Genomic DNA, 23081 nt, shown 5'->3' on the forward strand with positions numbered 1-23081 from the left:
TAACCTCTTAGTTCATCCCTATGAAATCCCCAAACCACCTTCCCTACCCTCTGGCTCCTACCCTTGTAACCGCCCCCGGTGTAAAACCTGTCCCATGCACCCTCCCACCACCACCTACTCCAGTCCTGTAACCCGGAAGGTGTACACGATCAAAGGCAGAGCCACGTGTGAAAGCACCCACGTGATCTACCAACTGACCTGCCTACACTGTGACGCATTCTATGTGGGAATGACCAGCAACAAACTGTCCATTCGCATGAATGGACACAGGCAGACAGTGTTTGTTGGTAATGAGGATCACCCTGTGGCTAAACATGCCTTGGTGCACGGCCAGCACATCTTGGCACAGTGTTACACCGTCCGGGTTATCTGGATACTTCCCACCAACACCAACCTATCCGAACTCCGGAGATGGGAACTTGCCCTTCAGTATATCCTCTCTTCTCGTCATCCGCCAGGCCTCAATCTCCGCTAATTTCAAGTTGCCGCCACTCATACCTCACCTGTCTTTCAACAACTTCTTTGCCTCTACACTTCTGCCTCGACTGACATCTCTGCCCAAACTCTTTGTCTTTAAATATGTCTGCTTGTGTCTGTATGTGTGGATGGATATGTGCGTGTGTGCGAGTGTATACCTGTCCTTTTTTCCCCCTAAGGTAAGTCTTTCCGCTCCCGGGATTGGAATGACTCCTTACCCTCTCCTTTAAAACCCACTTCCTTTCGTCTTCCCCTCTCCTTCCCTCTTTCCTGATGAGGCAACAGTTTGTTGCGAAAGCTTGAATTTTGTGTGTATGTTTGTGTTTGTTTGTGTGTCTGTCGACCTGCCAGCACTTTCATTTGGTAAGTCACATCATCTTTGTTTTTAGATATATATTTCCTACGTGGAATGTTTCCCTCTATTATAACCATATCATTAATTTGAACCCAACAATTACGTTTGTTATTGTCGCTGTTGCATCTCGAAATCTTTCCTGTCGTCTTATTTTCTCTTTATTTTCTCTTTCTGCGTTTACCAGTAGTCTCACTTTCTATTCACCTTCCCTTTTTACCGTAATACAAATTTATCCCGCCTATATATACTCTATAATACGTAACCCACTTCCAAACCATAACCAAAAAATTTTTATTTTGCGCTTTCAACAATACCGCTAACCGTTTCTAGTTCAATAACAGCTACCTTCACGTATTAAATAACCATTTCGGCTAGTTCTAATAACTTTTACTTTATTTCCACTTCCGTTTTTCGTACATCACTGATCATTTTTAGCCGCTCTCCACAGGTTTTAACGTCATTATTTACAATTGTTAGCCCCATTTTCGTAATCTTTCACCACAACACCACGCCTTTTAATACATTTACACGTTTTTTCGAAATTTTCCCGAATTTCTCCGTCCTTTAACGTGTTTTAGCGGCAACACAACCACCTAACCTTCATGCACATCGCTGTCTACCAACCCAAGTTCACCACAGGATCAACTTAACCAACACTTTTTCGCATTTTTTCATACCAGATCTCCAGTTATTTTCTAGTTCACCCTTATCTCTCCCCATATATTTTTATCTTTCATTTTCATTTCAACCTCATCTTACACTTTCCACCTTCTAATACCATGTCACCCTCACAATACCCCCACAACGACCCCATTAAGTTTTATTTACATTCCCTCCGCAAACATGCCTTCACCCTAGCCAGATTACGCTCGCATATTTTATTTTCTCAGGCTTGTCTGACATTTGGCATAACCCCCAAAGGCCTCACACTTAAAGTTCCCATCTCTGGCTGCAACCCTTCTTTCCATCAGTCCCTATACCAGTTCCAAACTGAACAATCCACTGCCCTCACCCACCTAATCCTTCACCTACACATCAACTCAGCCAATGAACACACCCGTCAACTCCTATCCTTAATAAAAGTCCTCAATCTTTCCTCTCCCACATCCACACCGGCTATTCAGAGCATCCTCCTACAGGCCAACCGCAAATTAGAGCAGCATGCCACCCTTCACCTCAAAAAACTATCCAATCTCCTGGTTTCCCACCTCCGGAAAGGCAACTCACTCACCCTTCACAACCTTTCCAGCAAACCTCAACCACCTCTCATTGCACACAAACCCAGTCTCTCCCATCTACTCAGTCTCCCACTTCCAGCTCCACTCCCTCCAAAACCTCAAAATTCCAAGCAACACAATCTGGCACCACAACACCCTAATTCAGTAGTTAACCTTTCCTCCAAACCTCTCTCCCAATCTGAAACCTCTGTCCTATCCAAAGGCCTCACCTTCAGCCCCACTCCCAGATTCAACCAAACAGCCCTCGTCAAAGATTTACTGTCCTACACTCGTACTCTCTGCTGGAAGTATCACTTTGCCACGAAGAAAAATGATCCTAATCCTACCCCTAATGATCCAACTCCCCAAGATACTATCCAAATTGAACCCTGCCTGGAACAGTTCCGTCCTCCGTCACAGCGGGACCCACCTCCTCTTCCTCAAAATCACCCTCTCCAAACCTTCCAGGAATTTCTGACTTCCAGCCTTGCCTCCCAATCCTTCTTAAAAAACCTTAATCCTACTCCCAACATCACCACTGCTGAAGCCCAGGCTATCCGTGATCTGAAGGCTGACCGGTCCATCATCATTCTTCCGGCGGACAAGGGTTCCACGACCGTGGTACTTGATCGTCGGGAGTATGTGGCTGAGGGACTGCGTCAGCTTTCAGACAACACCACATACAAAGTTTGCCAAGGTAATCCCATTCCTGATGTCCAGGCGGAGCTTCAGGGAATCCTCAGAACCTTAGGCCCCCTACAAAACCTTTCACCTGACTCCATCAACCTCCTGACCCCACCGACACCCCGCACCCCTACCTTCTACCTTCTTCCTAAAATTCACAAACCCAATCATCCTGGCCGTCCCATTGTAGCTGGTTACCAAGCCCCCACAGAACGTATCTCTGCCTACGTAGATCAACACCTTCAACCCATTACGTGCAGTCTCCCATCCTTCATCAAAGACACCAACCACTTTCTCGAACGCCTGGAATCCTTACCCAATCCGTTACCCCCAGAAACCATCCTTGTAACCATTGATGCCACTTCCTTATACACAAATATCCCGCACGTCCAGGGCCTCGCTGCAATGGAGCACTTCCTTTCACGCCGATCACCTGCCACCCTACCCAAAACCTCTTTCCTCATTACCTTAGCCAGCTTCATCCTGACCCACAACTTCTTCACTTTTGAAGGCCAGACATACCAGCAATTAAAGGGAACAGCCATGGGTACCAGGATGGCCCCTTCGTACGCCAACCTATTCATGGGTCGCTTAGAGGAAGCCTTCTTGGTTACCCAGGCCTGCCAACCCAAAGTTTGGTACAGATTTATTGATGACATCTTCATGATCTGGACTCACAGTGAAGAAGAACTCCAGAATTTCCTCTCCAACCTCAACTCCTTTGGTTCCATCAGATTCACCTGGTCCTACTCCAAATCCCATGCCACTTTCCTTGATGTTGACCTCCACCTGTCCAATGGCCAGCTTCACACGTCCGTCCACATCAAACCCACCAACAAGCAACAGTACCTCCATTACGACAGCTGCCACCCATTCCACATCAAACGGTCCCTTCCCTACAGCCTAGGTCTTCGTGGCAAACGAATCTGCTCCAGTCCGGAATCCCTGAAGCATTACACCAACAACCTGACAACAGCTTTCGCATCCCGCAACTACCCTCCCGACCTGGTACAGAAGCAAATAACCAGAGCAACTTCCTCATCCTCTCAAACCCAGAACCTCCCACAGAAGAACCACAAAAGTGCCCCACTTGTGACAGGATACTTTCCGGGACTGGATCAGATTCTGAATGTGGCTCTCCAGCAGGGATACGACTTCCTAAAATCCTGCCCAGAAATGAGATCCATCCTTCATGAAATCCTCCCCACTCCACCAAGAGTGTCTTTCCGCCGTCCACCTAACCTTCGTAACCTCTTAGTTCATCCCTATGAAATCCCCAAACCACCTTCCCTATCCTCTGGCTCCTACCCTTGTAACCGCCCCCGGTGTAAAACCTGTCCCATGCACCCTCCCACCACCACCTACTCCAGTCCTGTAACCCGGAAGGTGTACACGATCAAAGGCAGAGCCACGTGTGAAAGCACCCACGTGATCTACCAACTGACCTGCCTACACTGTGACGCATTCTATGTGGGAATGACCAGCAACAAACTGTCCATTCGCATGAATGGACACAGGCAGACAGTGTTTGTTGGTAATGAGGATCACCCTGTGGCTAAACATGCCTTGGTGCACGGCCAGCACATCTTGGCACAGTGTTACACCGTCCGGGTTATCTGGATACTTCCCACCAACACCAACCTATCCGAACTCCGGAGATGGGAACTTGCCCTTCAGTATATCCTCTCTTCTCGTCATCCGCCAGGCCTCAATCTCCGCTAATTTCAAGTTGCCGCCACTCATACCTCACCTGTCTTTCAACAACTTCTTTGCCTCTACACTTCTGCCTCGACTGACATCTCTGCCCAAACTCTTTGTCTTTAAATATGTCTGCTTGTGTCTGTATGTGTGGATGGATATGTGCGTGTGTGCGAGTGTATACCTGTCCTTTTTTCCCCCTAAGGTAAGTCTTTCCGCTCCCGGGATTGGAATGACTCCTTACCCTCTCCTTTAAAACCCACTTCCTTTCGTCTTCCCCTCTCCTTCCCTCTTTCCTGATGAGGCAACAGTTTGTTGTGAAAGCTTGAATTTTGTGTGTATGTTTGTGTTTGTTTGTGTGTCTGTCGACCTGCCAGCACTTTCATTTGGTAAGTCACATCATCTTTGTTTTTAGATATATATTTCCTACGTGGAATGTTTCCCTCTATTATAACCATATCATTAATTTGAACCCAACAATTACGTTTGTTATTGTCGCTGTTGCATCTCGAAATCTTTCCTGTCGTCTTATTTTCTCTTTATTTTCTCTTTCTGCGTTTACCAGTAGTCTCACTTTCTATTCACCTTCCCTTTTTACCGTAATACAAATTTATCCCGCCTATATATACTCTATAATACGTAACCCACTTCCAAACCATAACCAAAAAATTTTTATTTTGCGCTTTCAACAATACCGCTAACCGTTTCTAGTTCAATAACAGCTACCTTCACGTATTAAATAACCATTTCGGCTAGTTCTAATAACTTTTACTTTATTTCCACTTCCGTTTTTCGTACATCACTGATCATTTTTAGCCGCTCTCCACAGGTTTTAACGTCATTATTTACAATTGTTAGCCCCATTTTCGTAATCTTTCACCACAACACCACGCCTTTTAATACATTTACACGTTTTTTCGAAATTTTCCCGAATTTCTCCGTCCTTTAACGTGTTTTAGCGGCAACACAACCACCTAACCTTCATGCACATCGCTGTCTACCAACCCAAGTTCACCACAGGATCAACTTAACCAACGCTTTTTCGCATTTTTTCATACCAGATCTCCAGTTATTTTCTAGTTCACCCTTATCTCTCCCCATATATTTTTATCTTTCATTTTCATTTCAACCTCATCTTACACTTTCCACCTTCTAATACCATGTCACCCTCACAATACCCCCACAACGACCCCATTAAGTTTTATTTACATTCCCTCCGCAAACATGCCTTCACCCTAGCCAGATTACGCTCGCATATTTTATTTTCTCAGGCTTGTCTGACATTTGGCATAACCCCCAAAGGCCTCACACTTAAAGTTCCCATCTCTGGCTGCAACCCTTCTTTCCATCAGTCCCTATACCAGTTCCAAACTGAACAATCCACTGCCCTCACCCACCTAATCCTTCACCTACACATCAACTCAGCCAATGAACACACCCGTCAACTCCTATCCTTAATAAAAGTCCTCAATCTTTCCTCTCCCACATCCACACCGGCTATTCAGAGCATCCTCCTACAGGCCAACCGCAAATTAGAGCAGCATGCCACCCTTCACCTCAAAAAACTATCCAATCTCCTGGTTTCCCACCTCCGGAAAGGCAACTCACTCACCCTTCACAACCTTTCCAGCAAACCTCAACCACCTCTCATTGCACACAAACCCAGTCTCTCCCATCTACTCAGTCTCCCACTTCCAGCTCCACTCCCTCCAAAACCTCAAAATTCCAAGCAACACAATCTGGCACCACAACACCCTAATTCAGTAGTTAACCTTTCCTCCAAACCTCTCTCCCAATCTGAAACCTCTGTCCTATCCAAAGGCCTCACCTTCAGCCCCACTCCCAGATTCAACCAAACAGCCCTCGTCAAAGATTTACTGTCCTACACTCGTACTCTCTGCTGGAAGTATCACTTTGCCACGAAGAAAAATGATCCTAATCCTACCCCTAATGATCCAACTCCCCAAGATACTATCCAAATTGAACCCTGCCTGGAACAGTTCCGTCCTCCGTCACAGCGGGACCCACCTCCTCTTCCTCAAAATCACCCTCTCCAAACCTTCCAGGAATTTCTGACTTCCAGCCTTGCCTCCCAATCCTTCTTAAAAAACCTTAATCCTACTCCCAACATCACCACTGCTGAAGCCCAGGCTATCCGTGATCTGAAGGCTGACCGGTCCATCATCATTCTTCCGGCGGACAAGGGTTCCACGACCGTGGTACTTGATCGTCGGGAGTATGTGGCTGAGGGACTGCGTCAGCTTTCAGACAACACCACATACAAAGTTTGCCAAGGTAATCCCATTCCTGATGTCCAGGCGGAGCTTCAGGGAATCCTCAGAACCTTAGGCCCCCTACAAAACCTTTCACCTGACTCCATCAACCTCCTGACCCCACCGACACCCCGCACCCCTACCTTCTACCTTCTTCCTAAAATTCACAAACCCAATCATCCTGGCCGTCCCATTGTAGCTGGTTACCAAGCCCCCACAGAACGTATCTCTGCCTACGTAGATCAACACCTTCAACCCATTACGTGCAGTCTCCCATCCTTCATCAAAGACACCAACCACTTTCTCGAACGCCTGGAATCCTTACCCAATCCGTTACCCCCAGAAACCATCCTTGTAACCATTGATGCCACTTCCTTATACACAAATATCCCGCACGTCCAGGGCCTCGCTGCAATGGAGCACTTCCTTTCACGCCGATCACCTGCCACCCTACCCAAAACCTCTTTCCTCATTACCTTAGCCAGCTTCATCCTGACCCACAACTTCTTCACTTTTGAAGGCCAGACATACCAGCAATTAAAGGGAACAGCCATGGGTACCAGGATGGCCCCTTCGTACGCCAACCTATTCATGGGTCGCTTAGAGGAAGCCTTCTTGGTTACCCAGGCCTGCCAACCCAAAGTTTGGTACAGATTTATTGATGACATCTTCATGATCTGGACTCACAGTGAAGAAGAACTCCAGAATTTCCTCTCCAACCTCAACTCCTTTGGTTCCATCAGATTCACCTGGTCCTACTCCAAATCCCATGCCACTTTCCTTGATGTTGACCTCCACCTGTCCAATGGCCAGCTTCACACGTCCGTCCACATCAAACCCACCAACAAGCAACAGTACCTCCATTACGACAGCTGCCACCCATTCCACATCAAACGGTCCCTTCCCTACAGCCTAGGTCTTCGTGGCAAACGAATCTGCTCCAGTCCGGAATCCCTGAAGCATTACACCAACAACCTGACAACAGCTTTCGCATCCCGCAACTACCCTCCCGACCTGGTACAGAAGCAAATAACCAGAGCAACTTCCTCATCCTCTCAAACCCAGAACCTCCCACAGAAGAACCACAAAAGTGCCCCACTTGTGACAGGATACTTTCCGGGACTGGATCAGATTCTGAATGTGGCTCTCCAGCAGGGATACGACTTCCTAAAATCCTGCCCAGAAATGAGATCCATCCTTCATGAAATCCTCCCCACTCCACCAAGAGTGTCTTTCCGCCGTCCACCTAACCTTCGTAACCTCTTAGTTCATCCCTATGAAATCCCCAAACCACCTTCCCTACCCTCTGGCTCCTACCCTTGTAACCGCCCCCGGTGTAAAACCTGTCCCATGCACCCTCCCACCACCACCTACTCCAGTCCTGTAACCCGGAAGGTGTACACGATCAAAGGCAGAGCCACGTGTGAAAGCACCCACGTGATCTACCAACTGACCTGCCTACACTGTGACGCATTCTATGTGGGAATGACCAGCAACAAACTGTCCATTCGCATGAATGGACACAGGCAGACAGTGTTTGTTGGTAATGAGGATCACCCTGTGGCTAAACATGCCTTGGTGCACGGCCAGCACATCTTGGCACAGTGTTACACCGTCCGGGTTATCTGGATACTTCCCACCAACACCAACCTATCCGAACTCCGGAGATGGGAACTTGCCCTTCAGTATATCCTCTCTTCTCGTCATCCGCCAGGCCTCAATCTCCGCTAATTTCAAGTTGCCGCCACTCATACCTCACCTGTCTTTCAACAACTTCTTTGCCTCTACACTTCTGCCTCGACTGACATCTCTGCCCAAACTCTTTGTCTTTAAATATGTCTGCTTGTGTCTGTATGTGTGGATGGATATGTGCGTGTGTGCGAGTGTATACCTGTCCTTTTTTCCCCCTAAGGTAAGTCTTTCCGCTCCCGGGATTGGAATGACTCCTTACCCTCTCCTTTAAAACCCACTTCCTTTCGTCTTCCCCTCTCCTTCCCTCTTTCCTGATGAGGCAACAGTTTGTTGCGAAAGCTTGAATTTTGTGTGTATGTTTGTGTTTGTTTGTGTGTCTGTCGACCTGCCAGCACTTTCATTTGGTAAGTCACATCATCTTTGTTTTTAGATATATATTTCCTACGTGGAATGTTTCCCTCTATTATAACCATATCATTAATTTGAACCCAACAATTACGTTTGTTATTGTCGCTGTTGCATCTCGAAATCTTTCCTGTCGTCTTATTTTCTCTTTATTTTCTCTTTCTGCGTTTACCAGTAGTCTCACTTTCTATTCACCTTCCCTTTTTACCGTAATACAAATTTATCCCGCCTATATATACTCTATAATACGTAACCCACTTCCAAACCATAACCAAAAAATTTTTATTTTGCGCTTTCAACAATACCGCTAACCGTTTCTAGTTCAATAACAGCTACCTTCACGTATTAAATAACCATTTCGGCTAGTTCTAATAACTTTTACTTTATTTCCACTTCCGTTTTTCGTACATCACTGATCATTTTTAGCCGCTCTCCACAGGTTTTAACGTCATTATTTACAATTGTTAGCCCCATTTTCGTAATCTTTCACCACAACACCACGCCTTTTAATACATTTACACGTTTTTTCGAAATTTTCCCGAATTTCTCCGTCCTTTAACGTGTTTTAGCGGCAACACAACCACCTAACCTTCATGCACATCGCTGTCTACCAACCCAAGTTCACCACAGGATCAACTTAACCAACACTTTTTCGCATTTTTTCATACCAGATCTCCAGTTATTTTCTAGTTCACCCTTATCTCTCCCCATATATTTTTATCTTTCATTTTCATTTCAACCTCATCTTACACTTTCCACCTTCTAATACCATGTCACCCTCACAATACCCCCACAACGACCCCATTAAGTTTTATTTACATTCCCTCCGCAAACATGCCTTCACCCTAGCCAGATTACGCTCGCATATTTTATTTTCTCAGGCTTGTCTGACATTTGGCATAACCCCCAAAGGCCTCACACTTAAAGTTCCCATCTCTGGCTGCAACCCTTCTTTCCATCAGTCCCTATACCAGTTCCAAACTGAACAATCCACTGCCCTCACCCACCTAATCCTTCACCTACACATCAACTCAGCCAATGAACACACCCGTCAACTCCTATCCTTAATAAAAGTCCTCAATCTTTCCTCTCCCACATCCACACCGGCTATTCAGAGCATCCTCCTACAGGCCAACCGCAAATTAGAGCAGCATGCCACCCTTCACCTCAAAAAACTATCCAATCTCCTGGTTTCCCACCTCCGGAAAGGCAACTCACTCACCCTTCACAACCTTTCCAGCAAACCTCAACCACCTCTCATTGCACACAAACCCAGTCTCTCCCATCTACTCAGTCTCCCACTTCCAGCTCCACTCCCTCCAAAACCTCAAAATTCCAAGCAACACAATCTGGCACCACAACACCCTAATTCAGTAGTTAACCTTTCCTCCAAACCTCTCTCCCAATCTGAAACCTCTGTCCTATCCAAAGGCCTCACCTTCAGCCCCACTCCCAGATTCAACCAAACAGCCCTCGTCAAAGATTTACTGTCCTACACTCGTACTCTCTGCTGGAAGTATCACTTTGCCACGAAGAAAAATGATCCTAATCCTACCCCTAATGATCCAACTCCCCAAGATACTATCCAAATTGAACCCTGCCTGGAACAGTTCCGTCCTCCGTCACAGCGGGACCCACCTCCTCTTCCTCAAAATCACCCTCTCCAAACCTTCCAGGAATTTCTGACTTCCAGCCTTGCCTCCCAATCCTTCTTAAAAAACCTTAATCCTACTCCCAACATCACCACTGCTGAAGCCCAGGCTATCCGTGATCTGAAGGCTGACCGGTCCATCATCATTCTTCCGGCGGACAAGGGTTCCACGACCGTGGTACTTGATCGTCGGGAGTATGTGGCTGAGGGACTGCGTCAGCTTTCAGACAACACCACATACAAAGTTTGCCAAGGTAATCCCATTCCTGATGTCCAGGCGGAGCTTCAGGGAATCCTCAGAACCTTAGGCCCCCTACAAAACCTTTCACCTGACTCCATCAACCTCCTGACCCCACCGACACCCCGCACCCCTACCTTCTACCTTCTTCCTAAAATTCACAAACCCAATCATCCTGGCCGTCCCATTGTAGCTGGTTACCAAGCCCCCACAGAACGTATCTCTGCCTACGTAGATCAACACCTTCAACCCATTACGTGCAGTCTCCCATCCTTCATCAAAGACACCAACCACTTTCTCGAACGCCTGGAATCCTTACCCAATCCGTTACCCCCAGAAACCATCCTTGTAACCATTGATGCCACTTCCTTATACACAAATATCCCGCACGTCCAGGGCCTCGCTGCAATGGAGCACTTCCTTTCACGCCGATCACCTGCCACCCTACCCAAAACCTCTTTCCTCATTACCTTAGCCAGCTTCATCCTGACCCACAACTTCTTCACTTTTGAAGGCCAGACATACCAGCAATTAAAGGGAACAGCCATGGGTACCAGGATGGCCCCTTCGTACGCCAACCTATTCATGGGTCGCTTAGAGGAAGCCTTCTTGGTTACCCAGGCCTGCCAACCCAAAGTTTGGTACAGATTTATTGATGACATCTTCATGATCTGGACTCACAGTGAAGAAGAACTCCAGAATTTCCTCTCCAACCTCAACTCCTTTGGTTCCATCAGATTCACCTGGTCCTACTCCAAATCCCATGCCACTTTCCTTGATGTTGACCTCCACCTGTCCAATGGCCAGCTTCACACGTCCGTCCACATCAAACCCACCAACAAGCAACAGTACCTCCATTACGACAGCTGCCACCCATTCCACATCAAACGGTCCCTTCCCTACAGCCTAGGTCTTCGTGGCAAACGAATCTGCTCCAGTCCGGAATCCCTGAAGCATTACACCAACAACCTGACAACAGCTTTCGCATCCCGCAACTACCCTCCCGACCTGGTACAGAAGCAAATAACCAGAGCAACTTCCTCATCCTCTCAAACCCAGAACCTCCCACAGAAGAACCACAAAAGTGCCCCACTTGTGACAGGATACTTTCCGGGACTGGATCAGATTCTGAATGTGGCTCTCCAGCAGGGATACGACTTCCTAAAATCCTGCCCAGAAATGAGATCCATCCTTCATGAAATCCTCCCCACTCCACCAAGAGTGTCTTTCCGCCGTCCACCTAACCTTCGTAACCTCTTAGTTCATCCCTATGAAATCCCCAAACCACCTTCCCTACCCTCTGGCTCCTACCCTTGTAACCGCCCCCGGTGTAAAACCTGTCCCATGCACCCTCCCACCACCACCTACTCCAGTCCTGTAACCCGGAAGGTGTACACGATCAAAGGCAGAGCCACGTGTGAAAGCACCCACGTGATCTACCAACTGACCTGCCTACACTGTGACGCATTCTATGTGGGAATGACCAGCAACAAACTGTCCATTCGCATGAATGGACACAGGCAGACAGTGTTTGTTGGTAATGAGGATCACCCTGTGGCTAAACATGCCTTGGTGCACGGCCAGCACATCTTGGCACAGTGTTACACCGTCCGGGTTATCTGGATACTTCCCACCAACACCAACCTATCCGAACTCCGGAGATGGGAACTTGCCCTTCAGTATATCCTCTCTTCTCGTCATCCGCCAGGCCTCAATCTCCGCTAATTTCAAGTTGCCGCCACTCATACCTCACCTGTCTTTCAACAACTTCTTTGCCTCTACACTTCTGCCTCGACTGACATCTCTGCCCAAACTCTTTGTCTTTAAATATGTCTGCTTGTGTCTGTATGTGTGGATGGATATGTGCGTGTGTGCGAGTGTATACCTGTCCTTTTTTCCCCCTAAGGTAAGTCTTTCCGCTCCCGGGATTGGAATGACTCCTTACCCTCTCCTTTAAAACCCACTTCCTTTCGTCTTCCCCTCTCCTTCCCTCTTTCCTGATGAGGCAACAGTTTGTTGCGAAAGCTTGAATTTTGTGTGTATGTTTGTGTTTGTTTGTGTGTCTGTCGACCTGCCAGGACTTTCATTTGGTAAGTCACATCATCTTTGTTTTTAGATATATATTTCCTACGTGGAATGTTTCCCTCTATTATAACCATATCATTAATTTGAACCCAACAATTACGTTTGTTATTGTCGCTGTTGCATCTCGAAATCTTTCCTGTCGTCTTATTTTCTCTTTATTTTCTCTTTCTGCGTTTACCAGTAGTCTCACTTTCTATTCACCTTCCCTTTTTACCGTAATACAAATTTATCCCGCCTATATATACTCTATAATACGTAACCCACTTCCAAACCATAACCAAAAAATTTTTATTTTGCGCTTTCAACAATACCGCTAACCGTTTCTAGTTCAATAACAGCTACCTTCACGTATTAAATAACCATTTCGGCTAGTTCTAATAACTTTTACTTTATTTCCACTTCCGTTTTTCGTACATCACTGATCATTTTTAGCCGCTCTCCACAGGTTTTAACGTCATTATTTACAATTGTTAGCCCCATTTTCGTAATCTTTCACCACAACACCACGCCTTTTAATACATTTACACGTTTTTTCGAAATTTTCCCGAATTTCTCCGTCCTTTAACGTGTTTTAGCGGCAACACAACCACCTAACCTTCATGCACATCGCTGTCTACCAACCCAAGTTCACCACAGGATCAACTTAACCAACACTTTTTCGCATTTTTTCATACCAGATCTCCAGTTATTTTCTAGTTCACCCTTATCTCTCCCCATATATTTTTATCTTTCATTTTCATTTCAACCTCATCTTACACTTTCCACCTTCTAATACCATGTCACCCTCACAATACCCCCACAACGACCCCATTAAGTTTTATTTACATTCCCTCCGCAAACATGCCTTCACCCTAGCCAGATTACGCTCGCATATTTTATTTTCTCAGGCTTGTCTGACATTTGGCATAACCCCCAAAGGCCTCACACTTAAAGTTCCCATCTCTGGCTGCAACCCTTCTTTCCATCAGTCCCTATACCAGTTCCAAACTGAACAATCCACTGCCCTCACCCACCTAATCCTTCACCTACACATCAACTCAGCCAATGAACACACCCGTCAACTCCTATCCTTAATAAAAGTCCTCAATCTTTCCTCTCCCACATCCACACCGGCTATTCAGAGCATCCTCCTACAGGCCAACCGCAAATTAGAGCAGCATGCCACCCTTCACCTCAAAAAACTATCCAATCTCCTGGTTTCCCACCTCCGGAAAGGCAACTCACTCACCCTTCACAACCTTTCCAGCAAACCTCAACCACCTCTCATTGCACACAAACCCAGTCTCTCCCATCTACTCAGTCTCCCACTTCCAGCTCCACTCCCTCCAAAACCTCAAAATTCCAAGCAACACAATCTGGCACCACAACACCCTAATTCAGTAGTTAACCTTTCCTCCAAACCTCTCTCCCAATCTGAAACCTCTGTCCTATCCAAAGGCCTCACCTTCAGCCCCACTCCCAGATTCAACCAAACAGCCCTCGTCAAAGATTTACTGTCCTACACTCGTACTCTCTGCTGGAAGTATCACTTTGCCACGAAGAAAAATGATCCTAATCCTACCCCTAATGATCCAACTCCCCAAGATACTATCCAAATTGAACCCTGCCTGGAACAGTTCCGTCCTCCGTCACAGCGGGACCCACCTCCTCTTCCTCAAAATCACCCTCTCCAAACCTTCCAGGAATTTCTGACTTCCAGCCTTGCCTCCCAATCCTTCTTAAAAAACCTTAATCCTACTCCCAACATCACCACTGCTGAAGCCCAGGCTATCCGTGATCTGAAGGCTGACCGGTCCATCATCATTCTTCCGGCGGACAAGGGTTCCACGACCGTGGTACTTGATCGTCGGGAGTATGTGGCTGAGGGACTGCGTCAGCTTTCAGACAACACCACATACAAAGTTTGCCAAGGTAATCCCATTCCTGATGTCCAGGCGGAGCTTCAGGGAATCCTCAGAACCTTAGGCCCCCTACAAAACCTTTCACCTGACTCCATCAACCTCCTGACCCCACCGACACCCCGCACCCCTACCTTCTACCTTCTTCCTAAAATTCACAAACCCAATCATCCTGGCCGTCCCATTGTAGCTGGTTACCAAGCCCCCACAGAACGTATCTCTGCCTACGTAGATCAACACCTTCAACCCATTACGTGCAGTCTCCCATCCTTCATCAAAGACACCAACCACTTTCTCGAACGCCTGGAATCCTTACCCAATCCGTTACCCCCAGAAACCATCCTTGTAACCATTGATGCCACTTCCTTATACACAAATATCCCGCACGTCCAGGGCCTCGCTGCAATGGAGCACTTCCTTTCACGCCGATCACCTGCCACCCTACCCAAAACCTCTTTCCTCATTACCTTAGCCAGCTTCATCCTGACCCACAACTTCTTCACTTTTGAAGGCCAGACATACCAGCAATTAAAGGGAACAGCCATGGGTACCAGGATGGCCCCTTCGTACGCCAACCTATTCATGGGTCGCTTAGAGGAAGCCTTCTTGGTTACCCAGGCCTGCCAACCCAAAGTTTGGTACAGATTTATTGATGACATCTTCATGATCTGGACTCACAGTGAAGAAGAACTCCAGAATTTCCTCTCCAACCTCAACTCCTTTGGTTCCATCAGATTCACCTGGTCCTACTCCAAATCCCATGCCACTTTCCTTGATGTTGACCTCCACCTGTCCAATGGCCAGCTTCACACGTCCGTCCACATCAAACCCACCAACAAGCAACAGTACCTCCATTACGACAGCTGCCACCCATTCCACATCAAACGGTCCCTTCCCTACAGCCTAGGTCTTCGTGGCAAACGAATCTGCTCCAGTCCGGAATCCCTGAAGCATTACACCAACAACCTGACAACAGCTTTCGCATCCCGCAACTACCCTCCCGACCTGGTACAGAAGCAAATAACCAGAGCAACTTCCTCATCCTCTCAAACCCAGAACCTCCCACAGAAGAACCACAAAAGTGCCCCACTTGTGACAGGATACTTTCCGGGACTGGATCAGATTCTGAATGTGGCTCTCCAGCAGGGATACGACTTCCTAAAATCCTGCCCAGAAATGAGATCCATCCTTCATGAAATCCTCCCCACTCCACCAAGAGTGTCTTTCCGCCGTCCACCTAACCTTCGTAACCTCTTAGTTCATCCCTATGAAATCCCCAAACCACCTTCCCTACCCTCTGGCTCCTACCCTTGTAACCGCCCCCGGTGTAAAACCTGTCCCATGCACCCTCCCACCACCACCTACTCCAGTCCTGTAACCCGGAAGGTGTACACGATCAAAGGCAGAGCCACGTGTGAAAGCACCCACGTGATCTACCAACTGACCTGCCTACACTGTGACGCATTCTATGTGGGAATGACCAGCAACAAACTGTCCATTCGCATGAATGGACACAGGCAGACAGTGTTTGTTGGTAATGAGGATCACCCTGTGGCTAAACATGCCTTGGTGCACGGCCAGCACATCTTGGCACAGTGTTACACCGTCCGGGTTATCTGGATACTTCCCACCAACACCAACCTATCCGAACTCCGGAGATGGGAACTTGCCCTTCAGTATATCCTCTCTTCTCGTCATCCGCCAGGCCTCAATCTCCGCTAATTTCAAGTTGCCGCCACTCATACCTCACCTGTCTTTCAACAACTTCTTTGCCTCTACACTTCTGCCTCGACTGACATCTCTGCCCAAACTCTTTGTCTTTAAATATGTCTGCTTGTGTCTGTATGTGTGGATGGATATGTGCGTGTGTGCGAGTGTATACCTGTCCTTTTTTCCCCCTAAGGTAAGTCTTTCCGCTCCCGGGATTGGAATGACTCCTTACCCTCTCCTTTAAAACCCACTTCCTTTCGTCTTCCCCTCTCCTTCCCTCTTTCCTGATGAGGCAACAGTTTGTTGCGAAAGCTTGAATTTTGTGTGTATGTTTGTGTTTGTTTGTGTGTCTGTCGACCTGCCAGCACTTTCATTTGGTAAGTCACATCATCTTTGTTTTTAGATATATATTTCCTACGTGGAATGTTTCCCTCTATTATAACCATATCATTAATTTGAACCCAACAATTACGTTTGTTATTGTCGCTGTTGCATCTCGAAATCTTTCCTGTCGTCTTATTTTCTCTTTATTTTCTCTTTCTGCGTTTACCAGTAGTCTCACTTTCTATTCACCTTCCCTTTTTACCGTAATACAAATTTATCCCGCCTATATATACTCTATAATACGTAACCCACTTCCAAACCATAACCAAAAAATTTTTATTTTGCGCTTTCAACAATACCGCTAACCGTTTCTAGTTCAATAACAGCTACCTTCACGTATTAAATAACCATTTCGGCTAGTTCTAATAACTTTTACCTTATTTCCACTTCCGTTTTTCGTACATCACTGATCATTTTTAGCCGCTCTCCACAGGTTTTAACGTCATTATTTACAATTGTTAGCCCCATTTTCGTAATCTTTCACCACAACACCACGCCTTTTAATACATTTACACGTTTTTTCGAAATTTTCCCGAATTTCTCCGTCCTTTAACGTGTTTTAGCGGCAACACAACCACCTAACCTTCATGCACATCGCTGTCTACCAACCCAAGTTCACCACAGGATCAACTTAACCAACACTTTTTCGCATTTTTTCATACCAGATCTCCAGTTATTTTCTAGTTCACCCTTATCTCTCCCCATATATTTTTATCTTTCATTTTCATTTCAACCTCATCTTACACTTTCCACCTTCTAATACCATGTCACCCTCACAATACCCCCACAACGACCCCATTAAGTTTTATTTACATTCCCTCCGCAAACATGCCTTCACCCTAGCCAGATTACGCTCGCATATTTTATTTTCTCAGGCTTGTCTGACATTTGGCATAACCCCCAAAGGCCTCACACTTAAAGTTCCCATCTCTGGCTGCAACCCTTCTTTCCATCAGTCCCTATACCAGTTCCAAACTGAACAATCCACTGCCCTCACCCACCTAATCCTTCACCTACACATCAACTCAGCCAATGAACACACCCGTCAACTCCTATCCTTAATAAAAGTCCTCAATCTTTCCTCTCCCACATCCACACCGGCTATTCAGAGCATCCTCCTACAGGCCAACCGCAAATTAGAGCAGCATGCCACCCTTCACCTCAAAAAACTATCCAATCTCCTGGTTTCCCACCTCCGGAAAGGCAACTCACTCACCCTTCACAACCTTTCCAGCAAACCTCAACCACCTCTCATTGCACACAAACCCAGTCTCTCCCATCTACTCAGTCTCCCACTTCCAGCTCCACTCCCTCCAAAACCTCAAAATTCCAAGCAACACAATCTGGCACCACAACACCCTAATTCAGTAGTTAACCTTTCCTCCAAACCTCTCTCCCAATCTGAAACCTCTGTCCTATCCAAAGGCCTCACCTTCAGCCCCACTCCCAGATTCAACCAAACAGCCCTCGTCAAAGATTTACTGTCCTACACTCGTACTCTCTGCTGGAAGTATCACTTTGCCACGAAGAAAAATGATCCTAATCCTACCCCTAATGATCCAACTCCCCAAGATACTATCCAAATTGAACCCTGCCTGGAACAGTTCCGTCCTCCGTCACAGCGGGACCCACCTCCTCTTCCTCAAAATCACCCTCTCCAAACCTTCCAGGAATTTCTGACTTCCAGCCTTGCCTCCCAATCCTTCTTAAAAAACCTTAATCCTACTCCCAACATCACCACTGCTGAAGCCCAGGCTATCCGTGATCTGAAGGCTGACCGGTCCATCATCATTCTTCCGGCGGACAAGGGTTCCACGACCGTGGTACTTGATCGTCGGGAGTATGTGGCTGAGGGACTGCGTCAGCTTTCAGACAACACCACATACAAAGTTTGCCAAGGTAATCCCATTCCTGATGTCCAGGCGGAGCTTCAGGGAATCCTCAGAACCTTAGGCCCCCTACAAAACCTTTCACCTGACTCCATCAACCTCCTGACCCCACCGACACCCCGCACCCCTACCTTCTACCTTCTTCCTAAAATTCACAAACCCAATCATCCTGGCCGTCCCATTGTAGCTGGTTACCAAGCCCCCACAGAACGTATCTCTGCCTACGTAGATCAACACCTTCAACCCATTACGTGCAGTCTCCCATCCTTCATCAAAGACACCAACCACTTTCTCGAACGCCTGGAATCCTTACCCAATCCGTTACCCCCAGAAACCATCCTTGTAACCATTGATGCCACTTCCTTATACACAAATATCCCGCACGTCCAGGGCCTCGCTGCAATGGAGCACTTCCTTTCACGCCGATCACCTGCCACCCTACCCAAAACCTCTTTCCTCATTACCTTAGCCAGCTTCATCCTGACCCACAACTTCTTCACTTTTGAAGGCCAGACATACCAGCAATTAAAGGGAACAGCCATGGGTACCAGGATGGCCCCTTCGTACGCCAACCTATTCATGGGTCGCTTAGAGGAAGCCTTCTTGGTTACCCAGGCCTGCCAACCCAAAGTTTGGTACAGATTTATTGATGACATCTTCATGATCTGGACTCACAGTGAAGAAGAACTCCAGAATTTCCTCTCCAACCTCAACTCCTTTGGTTCCATCAGATTCACCTGGTCCTACTCCAAATCCCATGCCACTTTCCTTGATGTTGACCTCCACCTGTCCAATGGCCAGCTTCACACGTCTGTCCACATCAAACCCACCAACAAGCAACAGTACCTCCATTACGACAGCTGCCACCCATTCCACATCAAACGGTCCCTTCCCTACAGCCTAGGTCTTCGTGGCAAACGAATCTGCTCCAGTCCGGAATCCCTGAAGCATTACACCAACAACCTGACAACAGCTTTCGCATCCCGCAACTACCCTCCCGACCTGGTACAGAAGCAAATAACCAGAGCAACTTCCTCATCCTCTCAAACCCAGAACCTCCCACAGAAGAACCACAAAAGTGCCCCACTTGTGACAGGATACTCTCCGGGACTGGATCAGATTCTGAATGTGGCTCTCCAGCAGGGATACGACTTCCTAAAATCCTGCCCAGAAATGAGATCCATCCTTCATGAAATCCTCCCCACTCCACCAAGAGTGTCTTTCCGCCGTCCACCTAACCTTCGTAACCTCTTAGTTCATCCCTATGAAATCCCCAAACCACCTTCCCTACCCTCTGGCTCCTACCCTTGTAACCGCCCCCGGTGTAAAACCTGTCCCATGCACCCTCCCACCACCACCTACTCCAGTCCTGTAACCCGGAAGGTGTACACGATCAAAGGCAGAGCCACGTGTGAAAGCACCCACGTGATCTACCAACTGACCTGCCTACACTGTGACGCATTCTATGTGGGAATGACCAGCAACAAACTGTCCATTCGCATGAATGGACACAGGCAGACAGTGTTTGTTGGTAATGAGGATCACCCTGTGGCTAAACATGCCTTGGTGCACGGCCAGCACATCTTGGCACAGTGTTACACCGTCCGGGTTATCTGGATACTTCCCACCAACACCAACCTATCCGAACTCCGGAGATGGGAACTTGCCCTTCAGTATATCCTCTCTTCTCGTCATCCGCCAGGCCTCAATCTCCGCTAATTTCAAGTTGCCGCCACTCATACCTCACCGGTCTTTCAACAACTTCTTTGCCTCTACACTTCTGCCTCGACTGACATCTCTGCCCAAACTCTTTGTCTTTAAATATGTCTGCTTGTGTCTGTATGTGTGGATGGATATGTGCGTGTGTGCGAGTGTATACCTGTCCTTTTTTCCCCCTAAGGTAAGTCTTTCCGCTCCCGGGATTGGAATGACTCCTTACCCTCTCCTTTAAAACCCACTTCCTTTCGTCTTCCCCTCTCCTTCCCTCTTTCCTGATGAGGCAACAGTTTGTTGCGAAAGCTTGAATTTTGTGTGTATGTTTGTGTTTGTTTGTGTGTCTGTCGACCTGCCAGCACTTTCATTTGGTAAGTCACATCATCTTTGAGAAATATTGAATTTAATTGATGAAAGGAGAAAATATAAAAATGCAGTAAGTGAAATAGGCAAAAAGGAATACAAACGTCTCAAAAATGAGATCGACAGGAAGTGCAAAATGGCTAAGCAGGGATGGCTAGAGAACAAATGTAAGGATGTAGAGGCCTATCTCACTAGGGGTAAGATAGATACTGCCTACTGGAAGATTAAAGAGACCTTTGGAGATAAGAGAACGACTTGTATGAATATCAAGAGCTCAGATGGAAACCCAGTTCTAAGCAAAGAAGGGAAAGCAGAAAGGTGGAAGGAGTATATAGAGGGTCTATACAAGGGCGATGTACTTGAGGACAACATTATGGAAACGGAAGAGGATGTAGATGAAGATGAAATGGGAGATACGATACTGCGTGAAGAGTTTGACAGAGCACTGAAAGACCTGAGTCGAAACAAGGCCCCCGGAGTAGACAATATTCCATTGGAACTACTGACGGCCGTGGGAGAGCCAGTCCTGACAAAACTCTACCATCTGGTGAGCAAGATGTATGAAACAGGCGAAATACCCTCAGACTTCAAGAAGAATATAATAATTCCAATCCCAAAGAAAGCAGGTGTTGACAGATGTGAAAATTACCGAACTATCAGCTTAATAAGTCACAGCTGCAAAATACTAACACGAATTCTTTACAGACGAATGGAAAAACTAGTAGAAGCCAACCTCGGGGAAGATCAGTTTGGATTCCGTAGAAACACTGGAACACGTGAGGCAATACTGACCTTACGACTTATCTTAGAAGAAAGATTAAGGAAAGGCAAACCTACATTTCTAGCATTTGTAGACTTAGAGAAAGCTTTTGACAATGTTGACTGGAATACTCTCTTTCAAATTCTAAAGGTGGCAGGGGTAAAATACAGGGAGCAAAAGGCTATTTACAATTTGTACAGAAACCAGATGGCAGTTATAAGAGTCGAGAGACATGAAAGGGAAGCAGTGGTTGGGAAGTGAGTAAGACAGGGTTGTAGCCTCTCCCCGATGTTGTTCAATCTGTATATTGAGCAAGCAGTAAAGGAAACAAAAGAAAAATTCGGAGTAGGTATTAAAATTCATGGAGAAGAAATAAAAACTTTGAGGTTCGCCGATGACATTGTAATTCTGTCAGAGACAGCAAAGGACTTGGAAGAGCAGTTGAATGGAATGGACAGTGTCTTGAAAGGAGGATATAAGATGAACATCAACAAAAGCAAAACAAGGATAATGGAATGTAGTCTAATTAAGTCAGGTGATACTGAGGGAATTCGATTAGGAAATGAGGCACTTAAAGTAGTAAAGGAGTTTTGCTATTTGGGGAGCAAAATAACTGATGATGGTCGAAGTAGAGAGGATATAAAATGTAGGCTGGCAATGGCAAGGAAAGCGTTTCTGAAGAAGAGAAATTTCTTAACATCCAGTATTGATTTAAGTGTCAGGAAGTCATTTCTGAAAGTATTCGTATGGAGTGTAGCCATGTATGGAAGTGAAACATGGACGATAAATAGTTTGGAGAAGAAGAGAATAGAAGCTTTCGAAATGTGGTGCTACAGAAGAATGCTGAAGATTAGATGGGTAGATCACATAACTAATGAGGAAGTATTGAATAGGATTGGGGAGAAGAGAAGTTTGTGGCACAACTTGACCAGAAGAAGGGATCGGTTGGTAGGACATGTTCTGAGGCATCAAGGGATCACCAATTTAGTATTGGAGGGCAGCGTGGAGGGTAAAAATCGTAGAGGGAGACCAAGAGATGAATACACTAAGCAGATTCAGAAGGATGTAGGTTGCAGTAGGTACTGGGAGATGAAAAAGCTTGCACAGGATAGAGTAGCATGGCGAGCTGCATCAAACCAGTCTCAGGACTGAAGACTACAACAACAACAACATGGTATTGTAACAATACAGTAACATTCTCATTTATTCAATTTTTCATTCATTTATCCCTCCAGGGATCTTCTCATAATGAATAAAGGGTTTGTCATCATAACTCTATCTCCACCCGAACAGGCCATGAAGGCCCAATAGTACTGACCAGCCATCATGTCATCCTCAGCCCACAGGCATCACTGTATGTCGATATATAGGGGTAAGTGGTCAGCAGACCATTCTCCTGGTCATTTGTCAGTTTACAAGGTCAGAACTTCTACTTCTCAATCAAGTAGCTCCTCAGTTTGTCTCACATGAGCTGGGTACACCCCGCTTGCCAACAGCACTAGACAAATTGGGTAGTCGTCCATCCAAATCCTAGCGCAGCTCGACAGCACTTAACTTCGGTGATCTGACGGGAAACGGTGTTACCAGTG

General features: G+C 46.6%; 1 protein-coding gene across 12 annotated transcripts in view; it reads left to right on the forward strand.

The window, feature by feature from the left end:
- Positions 1–656: 656 nt before the first annotated feature.
- The window catches only part of LOC126419156 (phenoloxidase 2-like), an 87937-nt gene continuing 65512 nt past the window's right edge, over positions 657–23081 (forward strand). For 3 of the 12 annotated variants that reach the window (XM_050086271.1, XM_050086273.1, XM_050086277.1), the window contains exon 1: positions 657–840. The gene's annotated coding sequence lies outside the window, so the exon portion shown is untranslated. Of the gene's footprint in view, positions 841–8622; positions 8801–16597; positions 16761–20239; positions 20741–23081 lie in introns of those variants that run through there. The other 9 variants (XM_050086270.1, XM_050086274.1, XM_050086268.1 and 6 more) reach the window with 6 other exon arrangements.

Source organism: Schistocerca serialis, chromosome 9, assembly GCF_023864345.2.
Source record: "Schistocerca serialis cubense isolate TAMUIC-IGC-003099 chromosome 9, iqSchSeri2.2, whole genome shotgun sequence".
Taxonomy (NCBI): Eukaryota; Metazoa; Arthropoda; class Insecta; order Orthoptera; family Acrididae; genus Schistocerca; species Schistocerca serialis.